Source organism: Hippocampus zosterae, chromosome 15, assembly GCF_025434085.1.
Source record: "Hippocampus zosterae strain Florida chromosome 15, ASM2543408v3, whole genome shotgun sequence".
NCBI lineage: Eukaryota > Metazoa > Chordata > Actinopteri > Syngnathiformes > Syngnathidae > Hippocampus > Hippocampus zosterae.
In genome coordinates this window covers 16,422,258-16,430,884 of record NC_067465.1, presented here as the reverse complement: position 1 = coordinate 16,430,884, position 8,627 = coordinate 16,422,258, and the positions used below count along the sequence as shown (strand labels likewise).

Here is an 8,627-nt window from a genome sequence, read left to right as displayed (position 1 = left end):
GTGTGACACTCAATTTGAGTTTTATTTGTTTTAAATGCATTTTCAGACCGAGCTGAGCATGTTTTCTGACTGTGAATGTATCTTCATGGGAATGAGTTGTGTGATCAAATTCATGGTCATTTAGGCTTCAGGTGGTCATCCTGAACAAAATACATGTTGAAGTGTGGGCATAAGTCCTTTGGTTTAGGCGTGACACTCAATTTCAGTTTTTATTGCTTTAAAGGCATTTTCAGGCCGAGCTGAGCACGTTTTCTGAGTTTGAATGTATCTTCATAGAAATGAGTTGTGTGGTCAAATTAATGCTCATTTAGGCTACAGGAGGTCATCTGCTAACTAAATACATGTTGAAATGTGTGCATAAGTCCTTTGGTTTAGGCGTGACACTCAATTTTAGTTTTATTGCTTTAAATGCATTTTCATGCCGAGCTGAGCACGTTTTCTGACTTTGAATGTATCTTTATAGGAATGAGTTGTGTGGTCAAATTAATGCTCATTTAGGCATCAGGAGGTCAACCTGAACAAAATGCATGTTGAAATGTGTGAATAAAACCTTTGGTTTACGTGTGACACTCAATTTGAGTTGTATTTGTTTTAAATGCATTTTCAGGCCGAGCTGAGCACGTTTTCTGAGTTTGAATGTATCTTCATAGGTGGTATATTAAGATATTTTGTGATGTTTTCTTTAATCAATGTATATCCTCTCAGAGATGGACTCTTGAGCCTGCTTTGACGACTTCATAGTCTGCTTTGCTTGAATTGTCGAAACTTGATTGTGATCAATGCCACTTGGTTACACAACAAACAGTGTGGTGTAGGGAGAGATGAGAATGGCCACTCACCCCTCCCGATGCACACACTTTAGAGGATAAAAGGAGGGGAGCGATGGTCCTCAGCAGAGTCTGCTGTGGGTAGCGTACGGACGCCCAGGGAGTATCGAAGCTCACTCTGCTGAGGATGTTGGCTCTCCATCCTACTGGCATACGGTAAGAGTATATCATCTTTAGCTTCATACAACTTGTTTGAACTGTGTTATCATTTCTGTGTGGGACCAATAAAGTGCCTATTGTTGGTAGCCAGAAGTGTCTTGTCGTTATTTCTGAGTGCCTATCTCCGACGATCCTTTATAAACCTTGATATTCATTCAAATTGAGTATCAGAAGTGTTTCAAAACAATAGGAATGAGTTGTGTGGTCAAATTAAATTTCAATGTCAACAGGGAATGCATTTTGGAAATGCAAATTCCCAAAATGCAATCCCTGTCAAAGGGACCTCTCCCTCGTTCGAGAGACCAAAGTGTATTTCTGGTCTTTGATTTTAATCATTTGGTCCACTCAAGTATATGTGGTGCAAAATAGCCGCCATTGTCTCAGGACTCCTTCACGGCCCTCAAAACTAAGTACTCTCCTACAAAAATGTCATCTATAGTAACGAAGACTGTGCTGTTGTGGCCGAGTGGTTAAGGCGATGGACTAGAAATCCATTGGGTTCTTCCCGCCCATGTTCAAATCCTGCTGACAAGGATCATCTCTCGAAGCAACGTTTTCTGAAATGCGCTTCTGTTCGTCAGAGTCAGCATCTTTCATGTCAAATCTCCAAACTGCATTACTTCTCCACAGGTCTTCAACCTCTGTCGAGAGACCTAACTGCATTTTTTTGTCCATGATTTTAATCATCAGGCCACGCCAACATTTGTGCCTCAAAATAACTGCCATTTTCTCTGGATTCGGGCTCAGGATGAAACGCGACCCTCAAAATTATTCTCCTACAGAAATGTCACCTAATATACATTTGAACAGTGGTTGTGGCCGAGTCGTTAAGGTGATGGACTAGAAGTCCATTGGGTTCTTCCCGCGTATGTTCAAATCCTGCCGACAACGATCACCACCTCGAGAAAGTTCTTCTGAAATGTTGTGCTTCTTTTTAAGAGAGTCAGCATGTTTTATGTCAAATCGCCAAACTCCATTCCCTGTCGACAGGACTTCAACCTCCGTCGGCAGACCAAACTGCATTTCTCATCCATCATCTACACCATGTGGCCACACCAACATTTGTGGTGCCAAATAGACGCCATTGTCTCAGGACTCCTGCACGGCCCTCAAAACTAAGTACTCTCCAACAAAAATGTCATCTCTAGTGAAGAAGACGATGTTGTTGTGGCCGAGTGGTTAAGGCAATGGACTAGAAATCCATTGGGTTCTTCCCGCGCATGTTCAAATCCTGCCGACAAGGATCATCTCTCGAAGCAACGTTTTCTGAAATGCGCTTCTGTTCGTCAGAGTCAGCATCTTTCATGTCAAATCTCCAAACTGCATTACTTCTCCACAGGTCTTCAACCTCCGTCGAGAGACCTAACTGCATTTTTTTGTCCATGATTTTAATCATCAGGCCACGCCAACATTTGTGCCTCAAAATAACTGCCATTTTCTCTGGATTCGGGCTCAGGATGAAACGAGACCCTCAACATTGTTCTCCTATAAAAATGTCACCTAGTCAACATTAGAGCACTTGTTGTGGCCGAGTGGTTAAGGCGATGGACTAGAAATCCATTGGGTTCTTCCCGCGTAGGTTCAAATCTTGCCGACAACGATCATCTCTCGGAGTAACATTTTCTGAAATGTTGTGCGCCTCTTTGACAGAGTCAGGATCTTTCATGTCAAATCTCCAAACTGCATTACTTCTCCACAGGTCTTCAACCTCTGTCGATAGACCGAACTGCATTTTTTTGTCCATGATTTTAATCATCAGGCCACGTCAACATTTGTGCCTCAAAATAACTGCCATTTTCTCTGGATTCGGGCTCAGGATGAAACGCGACCCTCAACATTGTTCTCCTACAAAAATGTCACCTAGTCAACATTAGAACAGTTGTTGTGGCCGAGTGGTTAAGGCGATGGACTAGAAATCCATTGGGTTCTTCCCGCATAGGTTCAAATCCTGCCGACAACGATCACCACCTCGAGAAAATTCTTCTGAAATGTTGTGCTTCTTTTGAAGAGAGTCAGCATGTTTTATGTCAAATCGCCAAACTCCATTCCGTGTCGACAGGACTTCAACCTCCGTCGGCAGACCAAAGTGCATTTCTCATCTACACCAAGGGGCCACAACAACATTTGTGGTGCAAAATAGCCGCCATTGTCTCAGGACTCTTGCACGGCCCTCAAAACTAAGTACTCTCCTACAAAAATGTCATCTATAGTGAAGAAGACTGTGTTGTTGTGGCCGAGTGGTTAATGCGATGCGCTTGAAATCCGTTGGGTTCTTGCCGCGTAGGTTCAAATCCTGACGACAATTATCATCTCTCGGAGTAACATTTTCTGAAATGTTATGCACCTCTTTGACAGAGTCAGGATCTTTCATGTAAAATCTCCAAACTGCATTGCTTGTCGACAGGTCTTCAACCTCTGTCGAGAGACCTAACTGCAATTTTTTGTCCATGATTTTAATTATGGGGCCACGCCAACATTTGTGCCTCAAAATAACTGCCATTTTCTCTGGATTCGGGCTCAGGATGAAACGCGACCCTCAACATTGTTCTCCTACAAAAATGTCACCTAGTCAACATTAGAACAGTTGTTGTGGTGGAGTGGTTAAGGCGATGTACTAGAAATCCATTGGGTTCTTCCCGCGTAGGTTCAAATCCTGCCGACAACGATCACCACCTCGAGAAAATTCTTCTGAAATGTTGTGCTTCTTTTGAAGAGATCAGCATGTTTTATGTCAAATCGCCAAACTCCATTCCGTGTCGACAGGACTTCAACCTCTGTCGGCAGACCAAACTGCATTTCTCATCCATCATCTACACCAACATTTGCGGTGCAAAATAGCCGCCATTGTCTCAGGACTCATGCACGGCCCTCAAAACTAAGTACTCTCCTACAAAAATGTCATCTATAGTGAAGAAGACTGTGTTGTTGTGGCTGAATGGTTAATGCGATGCGCTTGAAATCCATTGGGTTCTTGCAGCATAGGTTCAAATCCTGATGACAATGATCATCTCTTGGAGTAACATTTTCTGAAATGTTGTGAGCCTCTTTGACAGAGTCAGGATCTTTCATGTCAAATTTCCAAACTGCATTGCTTGTTGACAGCTCTTCAACCTCTGTCGAGAGACCTAACTGCAATTTTTTGTCCATGATTTTAATTATGGGGCCACGCCAACATTTGTGCCTCAAAATAACTGCCATTTTCTCTGGACTCGGGCTCAGGGTGAAACACGACCCTCAACATTATTCTCCTACAAAAATGTCACCTAGTCAGCATTATAGCAGTTGTTGTGGCCGAATGGTTAAGGCGATGGACTAGAAATCCATTGGGTTCTTCCCGCGTCGGTTCAAATCCTGCTGACAACGATCATCTCTCGGGGTAATATTTTCTGAAATGTTTTATGCCTCTTTGACAGAGTCAGGATCTTTCATGTCAAATTTCCAAACTGCATTATTTCTTGATAGGTCTTCAACCTCTGTCGAGAGACCTAACTGCATTTTCTGAAATGCGCTTCTGTTCGTCAGAGTAAGCATCTTTCATGTCAAATCTCCAAACTGCATTGCTTGTCGACAGGTCTTCAACCTCTGTCGAGTGACATAACTGCAATTTTTTGTCCATGATTTTAATTATGGGGCCACGCCAACATTTGTGCCTCAAAATAACTGCCATTTTCTCTGGACTCGGGCTCAGGGTGAAACGCGACCCTCAACATTATTCTCCTACAAAGATGTCACCTAGTCAGCAACAGAGCAGTTGTTGTGGCCGAGTGGTTAAGGCGATGGACTAGAAATCCATTGGGTTCTTCCCGCGTAGGTTCAAATCCTGCCGACAACGATCAACACCTTGAGAAAGTTCTTCTGAAATGTTGTGCTTTTTTTGAAGAGAGTCAGCATGTTTTATGTCAAATCGCCAAACTCCATTCCCTGTCGACAGGACTTCAACCTCCGTCGGCAGACCAAAGTGCATTTCTCATCCATCATCTACACCATGGGGCCACACCAACATTTGTGGTGCAAAATAGACTCCATTGTCTCAGGACTCCTGCACGGCCCTCAAAACTAAGTACTCTCTAACAAAAATGTCACCTATAGCGAAGAAGACTATGTTGTCGTGGCCGAGTGGTTAAGGCGATGGGTTTGAAATCCATTGGGTTCTTCCCGCGTAGGTTCAAATCCTGCCGACAACGATCATCTCTCGGAGTAACATCTTCTGAAATGTTGTGCGCCTCTTTGACAGAGTCAGGATCTTTCATGTCAAATTTCCAAAATGCATTCCCTGTTGACAGGACTTCTCCCTCGGTTGAGAGACCAAAGTGCATTTCCGGTCTTTAATTTTAATCATTGGGCCACAAGAATATTTGTGGTGCAAAATAGCTGCCATTTTCTCAGGACTCCTGCACGGCCCTCAAATATAAGTACTCTCCGACAAAAATGTCACCTATAGTGAACCCACCTGTGCTGTTGTGGCCGATTGTTTAAGGCAATGGACTAGAAATCCATTGGGTTCTTCCCGCGTATGTTCAAATCCTGCCCACAATGATCATCTCTCGGAGTAATATTTTCTGAAATGTTTTACGCCTCTTTGACAGAGTCAGGATCTTTCATGTCAAATTTCCAAACTGCATTACTTCTTGATAGGTCTTCAGCCTCCGTCGAGAGACCTAACTGCATTTTTTTGTCCATGATTTTAATCATCAGGCCACGCCAACATTTGTGCCTCAAAATAACTGCCATTTTCTCTGGATTCGGGCTCAGGATGAAACCCGACCCTCAACATTGTTCTCCTACAAAAATGTACCCTAGTCAACATTCGAACAGTTGTTGCGGCCGAGTGGTTAAGGCGATGGACTAGAAATCCATTGGGTTCTTCCCGCATAGGTTCAAATCCTGCCGACAACGATCATCTCTCGGAGTAATATTTTCTGAAATGTTGTGCGCCTCTTTGACAGAGTCAGGGTCTTTCATGTCAAATCTCCAAACTGCCTTACTTCTCCACAGGTCTTCAACCTCCGTCGAGAGATCTAACTGCATTTTTTTGTCCATGATTTTAATTATGGGGCCACGCCAACATTTGTGCCTCAAAATAACTGCCATTTTCTCTGGACTCGGGCTCAGGGTGAAACGCAACCCTCAAAATTATTCTCCTACAAAAATGTCACCTAATCAACATTAGAACAGTTGTTGTGGCGGAGTGGTTAAGGCGATGGACTTGAAATCCATTGGGTTCTTCCCGCGTAGGTTCAAATCCTGCCGACAACGATCATCTCTCGGAGTAACATTTTCTGAAATGTTGTGCGCCTCTTTGACAGAGTCAGGATCTTTCATGTCAAATTTCCAAAATGCATTCCCTGTCGACAGGACTTCTCCCTCGGTTAAGAGACCAAAGTGCATTTCTGGTCTTTAATTTTAATCAATGGGCCACAAGAATATTTGTGGTGCAAAATAGCCGCCATTTTCTCAGGACTCCTGCACGGCCCTCAAATATAAGTACTCTCCGACAAAAATGTCACCTATAATGGACCCACCTGTGTTGTTGTGGCCGAGTGGTTAAGGCAATGGACTCGAAATCCATTGGGTTCTTCCCGCGTATGTTCAAATCCTGCCCACAATGATCATCTCTCGAAGTAACATTTTCTGAAATGCGCTTCTGTTCGTCAGAGTAAGCATCTTTCATGTCAAATCTCCAAACTGCATTGCTTGTCGACAGGTCTTCAACCTCTGTCGAGAGACCTAACTGCATTGTTTTGTCCATGATTTTAATTATGGGGCCACGCCAACATTTGTGCCTCAAAATAACTGCCATTTTCTCTGGACTCGGGCTCAGGGTGAAACGCGACCCTCAACATTATTCTCCTACAAAAAAATCCCATAGTCAGCAAGGGCAGTTGTTGTGGCCGAGTGGTTAAGGCGATGGACTAGAAATCCATTGGGTTCTTCCCGCGTAGGTTCAAATCCCGCCGATAATGATCACCACCTTGAGAAAATTCTTCTGAAATGTTGTGCTTTTTTTGAAGAGAGTCAGCATGTTTTATGTCAAATCGCCAAACTCCATTCCGTGTCGACAGGACTTCAACCTTCGTCAGCAGACCAAACTGCATTTCTCATCCATCATCTACACCATGGGGCCACACCAACATTTGTGGAGGAAAATAGACGCCATTGTCTCAGGAATCCTGCACGGCCCTCAAAACTAAGTACTCTCTAACAAAAATGTCATCTATAGTGAAGAAGACTATGTTGTTGTGGCCGAGTGGTTAAGGCAATGGACTAGAAATCCATTAGGTTCTTCCCGCGTATGTTCAAAATCTTTCCGACAACGATCATCTCTCGAAGTAACGTTTTCTGAAATGCGCTTCTGTTCGTCAGAGTAAGCATCTTTCATGTTAAATCTCCAAACTGCATTGCTTGTCTACAGGTCTTCAACCTCTGTCGAGAGACCTAACTGCAATTTTTTGTCCATGATTTTAATTATGGGGCCACGCCAACATTTGTGCCTCAAAATAACTGCCATTTTCTCTGGACTAGGGCTCAGGGTGAAACGCGACCCTCAAAATTATTCTCCTACAAAAATGTCATCTAATCAACATTAGAACAGTTGTTGTGGCCGAGTGGTTAAGGCGATGGACTTGAAATCCATTGGGTTCTTCCCGCGTAGGTTCAAATCCTGCCGACAACGATCATCTCTCGGAGTAATATTTTCTGAAATGTTGTGCGCCTCTTTGACAGAGTCAAGATCTTTCATGTCAAATTTCCAAACTGCATTGCTTGTCGACAGGACTTCAACCTCCGTCGGCAGACCAAACTGCATTTCTCATCCATCATCTACACCATGGGGCCACACCAACATTTGTTGAGGAAAATAGACGCCATTGTCTCAGGAATCCTGCACGGCCCTCAAAACTAAGTACTCTCTAACAAAAATGTCATCTATCGTGAACAAGACTATGTTGTTGTAACCGAGTGGCTAATGCGATGGACTTGAAATCCACTGGGTTCTTCCCGCGTAGGTTCAAATCCTGCCGACAACGATCACCGCCTTGAGAAAATTCTTCTGAAATGTTGTGCTTCTTTTGAAGAGAGTCAGCATGTTTTATGTCAAATCGCCAAACTCCATTCCCTGTCGACAGGACTTCAACCTCCGTCGGCTGAACAAACTGCATTTCTCATCCATCATCTACACCATGGGGCCACACCAACATTTGTTGAGGAAAATAGACGCCATTGTCTCAAGACTCCTGCACGGCCCTCAAAACTAAGTACTCTCTAACAAAAATGTCATCTATAGTGAAGAAGACTGCGTTGTCGTGGCCGAGTGTTTAAGGCGATGGACTTGAAATCCATTGGGTTCTTCCCGTGTAGGTTCAAATCCTAACGACAACGATCATCTCTCGGAGTAACATTTTCTAAAATGGTGTGCGCCTCTTTGACAGAGTCAGGATCTTTCATGTCAAATTTCCAAAATGCATTCCCTGTCGACAGGACTTCTCTCTCGGTCGAGACACCAAAGTGCATTTCTGGTCTTTCATTTTAATCATTGGGCCACAAGAATATTTGTGGTGCAAAATAGCCGCCATTTTCTCTGGACTCCTGCACGGCCCTCAAATATAAGTACTCCCCGACAAAAATGTCACCTATAGTGAACCC

The 8,627-nt window shown here is 43.6% G+C and overlaps 12 non-coding genes across 12 annotated transcripts; all 12 read left to right on the top strand.

The window, feature by feature from the left end:
- The first annotated feature begins 2,147 nt into the window (after nucleotides 1-2,147).
- Nucleotides 2,148-2,233, top strand: trnas-aga (transfer RNA serine (anticodon AGA)). Its single transcript has one exon. It is a non-coding gene; the product is annotated as a tRNA-Ser (tRNA).
- A 271-nt stretch (nucleotides 2,234-2,504) lies between these two features.
- trnas-aga (transfer RNA serine (anticodon AGA)) lies at nucleotides 2,505-2,586 on the top strand. Its single transcript has one exon. It is a non-coding gene; the product is annotated as a tRNA-Ser (tRNA).
- A 278-nt stretch (nucleotides 2,587-2,864) lies between these two features.
- trnas-aga (transfer RNA serine (anticodon AGA)) lies at nucleotides 2,865-2,946 on the top strand. Its single transcript has one exon. It is a non-coding gene; the product is annotated as a tRNA-Ser (tRNA).
- Nucleotides 2,947-4,267: 1,321 nt separating this feature from the next.
- On the top strand, nucleotides 4,268-4,349 carry trnas-aga (transfer RNA serine (anticodon AGA)). The gene has a single exon. It is a non-coding gene; the product is annotated as a tRNA-Ser (tRNA).
- A 387-nt stretch (nucleotides 4,350-4,736) lies between these two features.
- On the top strand, nucleotides 4,737-4,818 carry trnas-aga (transfer RNA serine (anticodon AGA)). Its single transcript has one exon. It is a non-coding gene; the product is annotated as a tRNA-Ser (tRNA).
- A 270-nt stretch (nucleotides 4,819-5,088) lies between these two features.
- trnas-uga (transfer RNA serine (anticodon UGA)) lies at nucleotides 5,089-5,170 on the top strand. Its single transcript has one exon. It is a non-coding gene; the product is annotated as a tRNA-Ser (tRNA).
- Nucleotides 5,171-5,800: 630 nt separating this feature from the next.
- trnas-aga (transfer RNA serine (anticodon AGA)) lies at nucleotides 5,801-5,882 on the top strand. Its single transcript has one exon. It is a non-coding gene; the product is annotated as a tRNA-Ser (tRNA).
- Nucleotides 5,883-6,160: 278 nt separating this feature from the next.
- trnas-uga (transfer RNA serine (anticodon UGA)) lies at nucleotides 6,161-6,242 on the top strand. The gene has a single exon. It is a non-coding gene; the product is annotated as a tRNA-Ser (tRNA).
- A 270-nt stretch (nucleotides 6,243-6,512) lies between these two features.
- On the top strand, nucleotides 6,513-6,594 carry trnas-cga (transfer RNA serine (anticodon CGA)). Its single transcript has one exon. It is a non-coding gene; the product is annotated as a tRNA-Ser (tRNA).
- A 273-nt stretch (nucleotides 6,595-6,867) lies between these two features.
- trnas-aga (transfer RNA serine (anticodon AGA)) lies at nucleotides 6,868-6,949 on the top strand. The gene has a single exon. It is a non-coding gene; the product is annotated as a tRNA-Ser (tRNA).
- A 628-nt stretch (nucleotides 6,950-7,577) lies between these two features.
- Nucleotides 7,578-7,659, top strand: trnas-uga (transfer RNA serine (anticodon UGA)). Its single transcript has one exon. It is a non-coding gene; the product is annotated as a tRNA-Ser (tRNA).
- A 622-nt stretch (nucleotides 7,660-8,281) lies between these two features.
- On the top strand, nucleotides 8,282-8,363 carry trnas-uga (transfer RNA serine (anticodon UGA)). The gene has a single exon. It is a non-coding gene; the product is annotated as a tRNA-Ser (tRNA).
- The last annotated feature ends 264 nt before the right edge of the window (nucleotides 8,364-8,627 follow it).